Source organism: Dendrobates tinctorius, unplaced genomic scaffold (assembly GCF_039654945.1).
Source record: "Dendrobates tinctorius isolate UK_male_01 unplaced genomic scaffold, ASM3965494v1 ptg000028l, whole genome shotgun sequence".
NCBI lineage: Eukaryota > Metazoa > Chordata > Amphibia > Anura > Dendrobatidae > Dendrobates > Dendrobates tinctorius.
Genome location: NW_027361696.1, coordinates 32,036,887 through 32,050,051, shown reverse-complemented (window position 1 = coordinate 32,050,051; position 13,165 = coordinate 32,036,887). Strand labels below are relative to the sequence as shown.

The 13,165-nt window shown below is 47.7% G+C and overlaps 1 protein-coding gene across 1 annotated transcript in view; it reads right to left on the bottom strand.

Annotated features, from left to right (window-relative positions):
• LOC141084873 (uncharacterized) overlaps positions 1–13,165 on the bottom strand; it is a 106,269-nt gene that overhangs the window by 75,814 nt on the left and 17,290 nt on the right. The window lies entirely within an intron of this gene.

The window sequence follows — 13,165 nt, the reverse complement described above, 5'->3', positions numbered from 1 at the left end:
AAATATATTACAAGCTTTATTATTTTTACATGTATTGATTTAAATAAGTAAGACAATGGCTACTCTGTACGTATATGTATAACGTTTATGTAACTTTTAGGCTACAAACACAATACATGCATGTTAGAGTGCAAAAAAATGATATCCAACTGTATCTACAATCATTGATACAGCTAGATTGACAATGATTAAAAGATGTTAAACACCTATGTGATATTTCAAATACATAAACATTATAAACCACCTGGAACACTCAGACCCAGACATCATGTTGTAGTTCCACCATAACAGCGTTCTCAGAGCACAACTGAGCATGTCAGTAGTCAGATATTCCCGATGGGCCAGACCCCTGAGGAAGCCCACGCGAAACGTGCGTTGGGGCTGCACGGTGTGACCAGTTACAAGGATCAATTTGGGTGAGATTTTTTCCTGAACTTTAGACTTTTATCCTGAGGTCCATTTTGGGGTTACACATTATAGTGGCAATATGTTATAAGTGGATTGTATTGCACCCTGAGTGGCACCTATATTTTTTACCTTCTGTCTAAAACTTTGGTAATCTTTTGATATTATGATATTTATTTTATATGATCTCAATTATCCCGATCCATACATTTTGTAATTGTGTTAGACCTTATGTCTTATGTCTTTCACACTGTTATTTTGTCTATACAAAATTTTTTTTTTATTATGTAATAATATTCATGAATATATTTAATAAATTTAATACGATTTATACTGAAGGTGCTTTGTACTCCTTGGTCTCTTTTTTTGTTTGCAATTTATTAATCGGAGTATACCTTTTTATTGATTCCATGTATGATATCAATTTTTAACCTCTTGTTTTTGTGGAATTGTTTATTGCAGTTTCACACTAGCGTATGGCCGAGGTGCGAAGGGCTGCGTGCTTCCTCCATGACCGCACCAAAATGCAACATGCTGCGTTTGGCGCAGGTCGCCGCACCGTCAAAAAGAAGCATGCGCAGGCATCCGCATACATCGACATGGCCTGTGTACCCAGTGCTAAAGATAAGGTACGCAGGCCGCATGCCAACAGAGGCGGAGCTGACCGGAGGAGGTGCAGCCGGGGTGGAGCTTCACGGAGGAAGCCCGCAGCCCTCTGCACCTTGGCCATACGCTAGTGTGAAACTAGCCTGACTTTTTAAAAAAATCCATCAATATCAATTAACAGATGTACTGCATATTAAGACAAAGGAGGAATCAGGCTTTAGGGTTTTTAATCGGTATATCCATTGCATCTCTTTCCATTTCAAAATGGCTACCCTGTTACCACCTCATCTCGGGGGGGTACATGATCTATGATACGAAACCTTAGGTCTTTATCCTGATGTCCCTTTTCAACAAAATGCTTGGACACTGGTAAATCCATTCTTTTTTTGTGTATGTAGTATTTGTGCTGGCTAAACTGTGTTTTGAACTCGCAAGTTGTTTCGCCAACGTACCATATATGACATGAACACTCTAAAAGGTATACAATAAAGTCAGACTCACAAGTCAAAAATGAATTGATTTTGTAACTAATCTAAGTACGTCTATCAATAAAAAATGACCTTTTAAAGGGAATCTGTCACCTATTTTTTCATCTAATGTATAATCTGCAGCCACCGCCATCTGGGGATTATCTACAGCATTCTGTAATGCTGTGGATAAGCCCCCGATGTAACCTGAAAGATAAGAAAAACAAGTTAGGTTATACTCAACCGGGGACAGTCCAGTCCGATGGGTGTCCCGGTCCGGGTCTGGCACCTCCCATCTAGCGATGACGTCCTCCTCCTTGCTTCTGTTGAGCTTCTGTGCAGGCGTACTTTATCTGCCTTGTTGCTTGTGGCTTATGCACAGCCATTGGTATGAATGCTTAGGGTGTCCAGTTCATCACTTAATACGATCACTACAAGTGCACCATTCCATTTAAGTATTGAGACTTATCTCTTTTGTGACTAAATGCTGTTTTTTCTTATGAAATACTGTGTGGGCATAAGTTGCAAGCACTTGTAATAGTGGAGCGCAGTGATGAGCGACTTTGCCTTTTTTCGGGTCGAGTCGGGTTTCACGAAACCCGACTTTCGCAAAAGTCGGGTCGAACGAAATCGTCCGATTATCGTGAAAAGTCGAAGGCAGACTGAAACACGAAACCCAATGCAAGTCAATGGGGAAGAAAAGTCGGCAGTGAGTGGAGAACAGGAAACACACCTACAGTGCCCATTTTAATGCCCAAAATATCAATTCTTATTCCATAAGCTTGTCAACCTTAATTTACTTTATAATAACAGTTAGGCATTGAAAACTGGGGGTTATTTGGCTAAAGTTGTGGGGGGGGGTAGTGCTGGCTCCAGATTTTCGTGGGCCCAGGGCCAAAGAGTATCACTGGGCTCCTTTAACACATGACACAATTCATGATCCTTTGATACAGCAGAGAAATAGCAGTATAGTACAATGAAAAATACTTCACTTCTTACATCACATGACTGATATCCATTTTAAATTCTCCAATAGCTCCAAAAACAGACAGTATATTACTCCATACAGTATTATTGCCACCGCATAGTGCGCCATACAGAGTAATGAGGCCCATATATTTCTCCATACAGAATCATTGGTCCCATATAATATAATAATAATAATAATAATAATAATAAATTTTATTTTTATAGCGCCGACATATTCCGCAGCACTTTACATTTCAGAGGGGATTTGTACAGACAATAGACATTACAGCATAACAATAATCACATACAGTAGATTATAACAAATAACAAGAGGAGTGAGGGCCCTGCTCGCAAGCTTACAGTCTATGAGGAAAGAGGTAGACACGAAAGGTGGGTGGTAACAGTTGCTCTGATTGTATGGACCAGCCATAATGTTAAGTGTGTAACATTACAGACACAGAGGGCTAATGGATGCATAAAGCATGTGGGAACATGATGCTGGGAACCTGGTTATGGTAAAACTTTTGGCTCTGCCACACAGGGATAGGTTAGGTTAATGTGTTGAGGCGATAGGCCAGTCTGAATAAATGCGTTTTCAGGACACGCTTAAAATTGTGGGGATTGGGGACTAATCGTATTGACCTGGGAAGTGCATTCCAAAGAATTGGCGCGGCACGTGTAAAGTCTTGGAGACGGGAGTGGGAGGTTCTGACTATTGAGGATACTAACCTCAGGTCATCAGCAGAACGGAGGGCGCAGGTAGGGTGGTATACTGAAACAAGGGAGGAGATGTAGGGTGGTGCTGAGCCATGGAGGGCTTTGTGGGTGAGGGTAATAAGTTTATACTGAATTCTGGAGTGGATGGGTGGCCAGTGTAATGACTGGCACAAGGTAGAGGCATCGGTGTAACGATTGGTGAGGAATATAATGTTCGATACAGAATATGATGAGCTCCACATAATGCTACAGTATATGTTGTTCACCATGGATGAAGCTCCAGTGTCTTATGGGCCCAAATAATGCTCCATATATAATGGGCCCTGTAAATGCTGCTCCAGTAACTGATGTCCACCTTTGGAATGCTCCAGTGTATGGTGGGCCCCAGATATCATTCTCCAGAGTATCATGCTCCCCAAAAATTGCTCCCAACCTTTAAAACAATTAAATAAGTCTCTTCCATCTCTCTGCACTTGGACTGTTTAGGCAGAGGGCATACAGACGTGATGTCATCGCGCTCTTTGACCAGAATGTCACTGTCAGGAAAAGTGTTTGGTTTCCGGGGGCAGTATGGTTGCAAAGCTGAACCTTAAGGCTGAGTTCACACGTGGCGTTTTTTTCGCGTTTCCGCGGCGGTTTTAACCGCGCGATTTTGCCGCGAAAACGTGAAAAATAAGCATCCCATGCATTCCTATGGGATTCTGCAATGCTGTGCTAATGCTGCGGTTTTTACCGCTGCGGAATCGCGTCGCGGTAAAAACCGCAGCATGTTCATTAATTTTGCGGAATTGCGGCGATCCCGCACCCATAGGAATGCATTGTTCTGCTTACGTCCCGCATGTGGCTGTGCACACCATGCGGAAAGTAAGCAGAACATTTGCGGATGGTAACCACGGTCAGGAGGAGAGGAGACTGTCCTCCGGGCTTTGGGTACCATATCCCTGTAAAAAATAGAATTTAAAATAAAAAATATTGTTATTCTCACCTTCCGGCGTCCAGCGCAGCCTTCCCGCCTCTCTCCACGCTCCCGGTCCCAGTAATCCTTTGCGAAAATGCCCGCGATGGCGTCCATTCTCGCGGGATCGCGAAGTCTCGCGGTCATTCGCGCGACGTCATCGCAAATTACCGAGAGACATCGCGATCCCGTGAGAACGGACGTCATCGCGGGCATTTTCGCAAAGGATTACTGGGAACGGATGCGCGGGACGTCGGAAGGTAAGAATAACACCATTTTTTAGTTTTTTTACATTTTATCTTTTACTCCTGATGCTGCATAGGCGGCCTCAGTAGTAAAAAGTTGGTCACACTTGTCAAACACTATGTTTGACGAGTGTGACCAACCTGTCAATCAGTTCTCCAAGCGATGCTACAGAACACTTGGAAAACGCTAGCATTTTGCAAGCTAAATACGCTTGCAAAATGCTAGTTTTTCCGTGGGAAAATCGCGGGAATTTAAAATGCGATTTTCCCGCGGAATGGAATTCCGGAATTCTCACGGTAATTTCCGCGAGAGTTCCGGTACATGTGCACTTAGCCTAAAGGAATGTCCAGAAGGGCACCACCAGGAGTGGAGCCTGCGGATTAATTGGACTCAACAAGGGCAACCTCAACCATGCCATCCACAAAAAAGCTGCACAGATTGCAAGCTTAATTCCATTAACAAACGAGAATCAGGCATGCCCCCGCGGTCCGTGTCCAGCTTACTAGAGGGAGACGCGAAGCTCTGGCACGAGAGATCGGCCAATAACAGGTCTGTCATGCCCTTACATGTCCGGGGCTGCACGCGTGCTACAATGAAAGGACCAGCATGTATCGCTTATAGGTGCGGATAACACGTTGAACCCCGTTAGTGATGGGGATCTGGGATTACAATTCTTCCCCGCGAACAAGCATTTCCCAGTAAATGCAGGTCAACCGTAATTCCGGAATTAGGCCTAAACGGCATTCTAGAAAGAATGTGAAAAAATTAAGTGTCCAAACCACAGGTGCTGTAGCTTGCTTAACAGCTGGGCTCCTCTGCTGAGTAGCACACAGTTCTTACATAAACAGGTGGCATAGCTTGGTTCACGGGTGGCCAACTCTGCTGAGTAGCATACACAGTTACTAGGCCCAAAGTATTAAGTGGTGTAAATGCAGTCAAAAACTGGTTCTTTCATAAACAGGCGGCATAGCTCAGTTCACGGGTGGGCTCCTCTTCTGAGTAGCAGACACAGTTACTAGGCCCAAAAGGATTTTCAGGACAATATGCGGTAAAAATTATTAGAAACACACACGGTGTAGCTCCTTCACAAGTGTACTACACCGCTGGCTACCAGACACCTCTACTATGCTCTAAAACTGTCTATTATCATTGAAAACCATTATTAATGTGAAAAAAAGATACGCTTTTGTTTAATGAAACATTCTCGAATGGAAACTCGAACAGCCGAATTTTAATCAAAGTGTTGTAGTTCGACGAACGGATCTAACACCGCCCAAAACAGCTAGAATTTGAACTTGTCCAACAGTTAAGAATCATAGAATCATAGAATCATAGAATCGTAGAGTTGGAAGGGACCTCCTGGGCCATCTGGTCCAACCCCCTGCTCAAAGCAGGATTCGCTAAATCATCCCAGTCAGATGTCTGTCCAGCCTCTGTTTGAAGACTTCCATTGAAGGAGAACTCACCACTTCTCGTGGCAGCCTGTTCCACTCATTGATCACTCTAACTGTCAAAAAGTTTTTTCTAATATCTAATCTGTGTCTCCTCCCATTCAGTTTCATCCCATTGCTTCTAGTCTTTCCTTGTGCAAATGAGAATAAAGTTGATCCTTCTACAATGTGACAGCCCTTTAGATATTTGTAGACAGCTATTAAGTCTCCTCTCAGTCTTCTCTTTTGCAAACTAAACATTCCCAAATCCTGCAACCTTTCCTCATAAGACAGGGTTTGCAGACCGGTCACCATTCTGGTCGCTCTTTTCTGAACTTGCTCCAGTTTGTTGATGTCTTTTTTAAAATGTGGTGCCCAAAACTGGACACAATATTTCAGATGAGGTCTGACCAAAGAGGAGTAGAGGGAAATAATGACTTCACGTGATCTAGACTGTATGCTTCTGTTAATACATCCTAGAATTGCATTTGCCTTTTTTGCTGCTGCATCACACTGTTGACTCATATTCAGTCTGTGATCTATTAGTATACCCAAGTCTTTTTCACATGTGTTGTCACTTAGCCCTATTCCTCCCATTCTATATATGCTTTTTCCATTTTTATTGCCCAGATGTAGTACTTTGCATTTCTCCCTGTTAAAAACCATTCTGTTAGTTGCTGCCCACTTCTCCAGTTCCACTCAAATACCACTCATCTGTAATCAGGAGGCAGACGCAGATGGTCTCAGGCACAGTATGGATTCGACAGGATTGCAGAAAGTTGAGAAAGTACAGTATTGTTATGGACGGCGGAACGCACCAAATATAAATAATAGGAGGTGCGTTCGCCGCCTGGGGTCCACCGTGCGGTAGATGTAAAGACCGCTGCTGGATAATAGCAGACTCGCTATGAGGCGGAGCACTACACTCAGGTTAGCGTCACCCGAGGTGCTAGGACAATCTCTTGTTACAGGCACAGAGATGCCCTAGCGGAAATTAGGCGTAGTCGCCGGGCCTGTTAATCTCACAGGACCTGTCGGCATGTGGCGTCGCAGCCGCGAGGGCCAAAAGGTGCTGCAGACTGCAGCACGGCTGTAAACTGTAGCCGCTTAACGACAGTGCCGGGGAACCGGTCACCGTCAGACGCTAGTGTATGGCGTGGTAAGCTCAGTGGCGCATAGCTAGCCACTACCTGGCGCTGACTAAAACCAACACTCTGTCACCATTCGTAATATCAGAGGGTAGGGGTTTCAAATAAGTCAGTCACCAGAAACATGCATCCATCACCATTCACACATAGCATAATTAGTCTACACTAGCGCATGGCCGAGCCGCCATGCGGGCCTTTTATAGCCATGTGCTTCCAGGACCTTCCAATACTCTGGGAAGGACCAATCAGATCCGATGCAGGACCTGAGCATGTGACCCCTGCTCTCCACTGAGAACTCATCTTGCGGGCATGCCCAGTAGCACGGCGAGAGGACTTAGGCTCTGGAGTGGTTCCCTGCAAAGCAGGTTGCGCTACCATTGATGCACCAGAGGTGTCAGCAATATCCAGACTCACAGAGCGAGTCTGAGCAGGACGCCTGGATTGCCGAGATTGCTGAGCAGGTCCCTGAGCAGTCAGAAGGGAATGGGAGACCGCTGGATGTACGGCTCTGGATTCCTGTTGTGCAGTCTAAGAAATCCGACGCCTAACATTACCCCCCTCCTAGGGCCCCCCTGAGCCTCACTGCGCTCAAAGGCTGCGATCAGGAGTGGAGCGTGGATATTCTCCACCGGCTCCCAGGTCCGAGCCTCTGGTCCATGACCCTTCCAATCCACCAAATAAAATTTTTTGCCACGGACAATCTTGCATCCCACAATGGCGTTAACCTCGAACTCGTCAGACGACAAGTCTGATGACCCAGCAGATGACTCGGAGAACCAGGCCATATGAACTGGCTTGAGGAGGGACACATGGAAAACGTCCGAAATAGCTAAGTGTGGAGGAAGAGCCAGGCGGTAGACCACCGAGCTGAGATGCTCAAGAACCTTAAAAGGTCCAATGTATTGCAGCGTGAACTTGGGGGACTTGTTGTTTTGAGTAGAGAGCCACACCATGTCGCCGGGGGAGAAGCTTGGAGTGGGTCGCCGATGCGTGTCGGCGGACGCCCTCATCCCTTCTTTAGAGGCCGGGATAGCATCCTGAGTGCGATCCCAAATGTCGCGAGCCTCCACTTCCCAGTCTGCCACCCTGGAGTCAGAGGAGGACACAGGCATCAGGACAGGGATGATCGGATGTTGGCCGTAGTTTAAGAGAAAGGGCGTCTGACCCGTGGAATCAGCCACTGCATTGTTCAGGGCAAACTCAGCCCATGGTAGCAAGGATGCCCAGTCATCCTGCCTGGCAGAGACAAGATGTCGGAGGTACGTGACCAAGGTCTGATTGGCTCTCTCAACCAAGCCATTCGTCTCAGGATGATAAGCGGAGGACAGGTTTAGCTCGATGCTGAGTAGACAGCAGCGCTCCCTCCAAAACTGAGACGCGAACTGGGGACCTCGATCACTAACAATTTTGTCCGGCATGCCATGTAGGTGGAATACTTGTTTTATGAAGTGTGGCAAGACCATGAGCGGAAGGCAACCGTGCGAGTGGCACCAAATGCACCATTTTAGAAAAATGGTCAGTGACCACCCAGATGACTGTACTGCCACCGGACTTGGGCAAGCCAACCACAAAGTCCATGCCAACCATCTCCCAAGGTCTATCCGCCACTGGCAGAGGATACAATAGCCCCGTCGGCCTCTGTCTAGAGGGTCTGTTCCGTGCACACGAGACGCATGCTTGTACGTACTCCTTAACATATCGAGCCATATGCGGCCACCAATACAACCTAGCCAGGAGTTCTGTGGTTCGTTTGTTGCCAAAGTGACCACCCACCCTGGAGGCGTGTGCCCAGGCGAGAACCTCCAGCCATAGCTGAGGAGGCACCAAGGTCTTGCCCGGTGGCACTGACTCCAGAGCAACTGGAGCCACGGTCGTAAGGCTCTCCGGCGGGAGAATTAGCCGAGGCTCAGCCTCTCCTTCCGCTGATATCACCGAGCATGAGAGAGCATCCGCACGGACGTTCTTCTCACCTGACAGGTAGTGCAAGGTGAAGCGGAAGTGGGAAAAGATGAGCGACCACCTAGCCTGACGAGAGTTCAGACGCTGGGCGGTCTGTAAATAGACCAGATTTTTATGGTCTGTATACACCTGGAAGGGAAACCAAGAGATGTCTCCACTCGGAAAAGGCCAACTTCATCGCTAGCAGCTCCCTGTCGCCGATGGAGTAATTCTCTGCCGGTGAGAAGGTCTTAGAGAAGAAAAAGCAGGGGTGCTTCCGACCTTGAGCATCCTTCTGAAAAAGGACTGCTCCTGCTCCGACGGAAGAGGCATCTACCTCCAGAATAAACGGTTTATCCACATCGGGACGATGTAAGATGGGAGTGCCAGCAAAATGAGCTTTTATAGAGGAAAAAGCCTTGGAGACCTGTTCAGACCAAGCGTTGGGGTTAGCTCCTTTCTTAGTGAGAGCAACTAAAGGAGCTACCAGTGTGGAAAAGTGTGGTATAAACTGGCGGTAATAATTCACAAACCCCAAAAAGCGCTGCACCGCTTTGAGTGAATGGGGTTCCTGCCAGTCCATTACCGCTTGGAGTTTGGCCGGATCCATAGCCAACCCCTGGGCCGAGATGATGTAGCCCAGGAACGGCAAAGACTTCTGCTCAAACTGGCACTTCTCCAGCATGGCGTAGAGAGAATTCACCCGCAGACGGTCGAAGACACTGCAGACGTCTCTCCGGCGAGTGGTCAGATCTGGCGAGAAGATGAGTATGTCATCCAGATAGACCACCACCGAGGTAGAGAGCATGTCGTGGAAGACGTCGTTGACGAAATCCTGGAAGACAGCAGGCGCATTACAAAGGCCGAAGGGCATGACTAGATATTCGTAGTGGCCATCCCTGGTATTAAAAGCCGTCTTCCACTCGTCTCCTTCGCGAATGCGGAACAGGTTGTACACCCCCCGTAGATCTAATTTTGTAAAGATCCGGGCCCCTCGCAACCTGTCAAATAATTCAGAGATCAACAGGAGAGGGTATTTGTTTTTGACTGTTATAGCATTGAGACCTCTGTAGTCAAAACAGGGGCGTAACTCTTCGTTCTTCTGTACGAAGAAGAACCCTGCACCGGCCGGCGACATCGATTTTCTGATAAAACCTCTAGCCAGATTTTCCCGGATATATTGAGACATGGCCTCCATCTCAGGGAGTGATAGCGGATACACACAGCCTCTAGGAGGTTCAGTGCCTGGCAGGAGATCTATCGGGCAATCGTAAGGACGGTGCGGCGGGAGCGTCTCCGCAGATTTTTTGGAGAAGACGTCCGTGTACTGGTGGTAGGGCTTAGGGAGCACGGAGAGATCTGCAGGCACATCAGCGGAAGCCACCTGAACACTGCCCCTCAGACATCTTCCCTCACAGTCCTTGCTCCAACCCAGTATATTCCCTGAGGCCCAATCAATATGAGGGGAATGGCAACGGAGCCAGGGAACCCCGAGAAGCACCTGGTCGATGCCATTTGGCAAAATGAGCAGGGACAGAATCTCACGATGAGAGGGTGAGATAGAAAGCCCAAGTGGAGCTGTCTGATGGGTCACCTGAGAGGGTAAAGGTGCACCGTTAACCACCCTGATGGTCAGAGGTTGGGGCAGTAATACCAGGGGAATAGCATGTTTCTGGGCAAATGTTGAGGACATAAAGTTTCCCTCGGCCCCAGAATCCACGGTAACCTCTGCCTCCCAGGTGGAGGACCCACTGTCTAAGGTGCCCCGGAATACCGGTTTGGGTGAAAAGGGTTTCATATTAGACTGACCACCACCTATGGCCAATGGACGTTTTTTCGCCCGCAAAGGACACGTGCTAGCTGAGTGACCAAACTGTCGGCACTGATAGCAACGTACAGAGCTTCGCATCGGACATGGCTTGGGACCGGTGCGAGACACCTCCATAGGTTCGGAGGATGGGAGCTCCTGTGTGGGGAGTCTTAGCTGCTCGGTGAAGGTAGGAGCCAAGTTAACCCTACGTCTGGATTGTGCACGTTCCAGCCCGCGCTCCGTAAACCGGAGGTCATTGCGAGTGGAGACGGCAATCAGTTCCTCCAGACTTGTGGGAACCTCTCTGGTAGCTAGAGCATCTTTGATGTGCTCAGCTAACCCACTCCAAAACACCGGGACAAATGCTTTGTCCGGCCACTCTAATTCGGAAGCCAATGTCCGGAACCGGACGGCATAATGGCTAACCGAGAGCGAGCCCTGTGTTAGGGATAATAATTGGAGTGAGGTATCGTGCGTGATTCGAGGTCCCAAAAAGACCTGCTTCAGGGCCGCAAGAAACTGAGCGGCACCCTGAACCATGGAATCATCACGTTCCCACAATGGCGTAGCTAACTGTAATGCCTTGCCAGACAATAGAGAGACAATGAAGCTCACCTTAGCCTGCTCTGTAGGGAACCATGCAGCCAGTAACTCAAGGTGAATAGAACACTGGCTCACGAATCCCTTACAGGTGGCGCTGTCTCCCGAAAACTTGTCGGGGAGCGGGAGGCGAGAAATTGTCGGCATGGGCAAAAGTGTGGGCACACGTGAGTCAGCCTCTGCGACTGTCTGGGCAGCAGCTAGTGCAGCATTCGCAGCTAAGTTGGTGCTCTCAACAGCCGCCAACCTGCTCTCCAGCTGCCGAATGTAGCGCTGCAGCTGCTGCAGATCTGCCATTACCAGCCAGACCCTGGCGCTAGTGTAATGTTATGGATGGCGGAACGCACCAAATATAAATAATAGGAGGTGCGTTCGCCGCCCGGGGTCCACCGTGCGGTAGATGTAAAGACCGCTGCTGGATAATAGCAGACTCGCTATGAGGCGGAGCACTACACTCAGGGGAATCGGTCACCGTCAGACGCAAGTGTACTGTATGGCGTGGTAAGCTCAGTGGGGCATAGCTAGCCACTACCTGGTGCTGACTAAAACCAACACTCTGTCACCATTCGTAATATCAGAGGGTAGGGGTTTCAAATAAGTCAGTCACCAGAAACATGCATCCATCACCATTCACACATAGCATAATTAGTCTACACTAGCGCATGGCCGAGCCGCCATGCGGGCCTTTTATAGCCATACGCTTCTGGGACCTTCCAGTACTCAGGGAAGAGCCAATCAGATCCGACGCAGGACCTGAGCATGTGACCCCTGCTCTCCACTGAGAAGTCATCTTGCGGGCATGCCCAGTAGCATGGCGAGAGGACTTAGCCTCTGGAGTGGTTCCCTGCAAAGCAGGTTGCGCTACCATTGCTGCACCAGAGGTGACAGCAACATCCAGACTCACAGAGCGAGTCTGAGCAGGACACCGAGATTGCTGAGCAGGTCCCTGAGCGGTCAGAAGGGAATGGGAGACCGCTGGATGTACGGCTCTGGATTCCTGTTGTGCAGTCTCAGAAATCCGATGCCTAACAAGTATCACCAGATAACAGGTATATATAGCATAGTTTAAACATTTAAACCTCCGTGTTATTTCCGGAGTCCGACAAAGACACTCACAGCCTCAGTATGCATTAGACAACAATCTAAAAAGTAGAAAAAGGGAAATGTTTTTGAAGCGTACACCAGTATACACTGTTGTTTTTTTTTTTTTTTTAAATCTTAATATATATTTCTGTCTCAGTAAGACAGTCCAGACTCTCCGCAAGAGGAAACGAGATGGATAAAAGTACAGACATAAAGTCGAGTGATTGCAGAAATTTAGGAATTACTAATCAGGGGAAAAACTCCCGGGAGAATTCTCAGAGGCGATGCTGACCCTCAATTACTTTGTGTGTGGAGACAGCGAAAACAGTTCTTTGTGAAGAAAGGGTTGCTGTATCGCAGTACCGTTGATCCCATCACCGTTACTCATCTCCATCAAATTTTGACCACAGGGAGAGATGTAGACATGGTCCTCACTGCCTATCATGATCTGTCAGGTAACTTTGGAGTGCAAAAGACAGAAGCCACAGGCTGTAGGCGATTCTATTGGATTGGCATGAGAGGGCACATTTAAAAATGTGGGCAGGAATGTCACACGTTTGTGAGTAGGAAAACTGTGAAAGCTGATAATAAACCACCACTGCATCTCATTGTGAGTCAACGTCCATAAGAAATGGAAGCCATTGATCATCTGAAGCTAGAGCCCGGCCAGCAGGACAGGGCATAGCTACGTCTTAACCATCATCTATCAGTTCACCAAATTTGTAGTGACAGTCCCAGGGAAGGATTTGACAGCCCAGACTACAGTACACAGCGGAGGAGCAAAGAAAGGT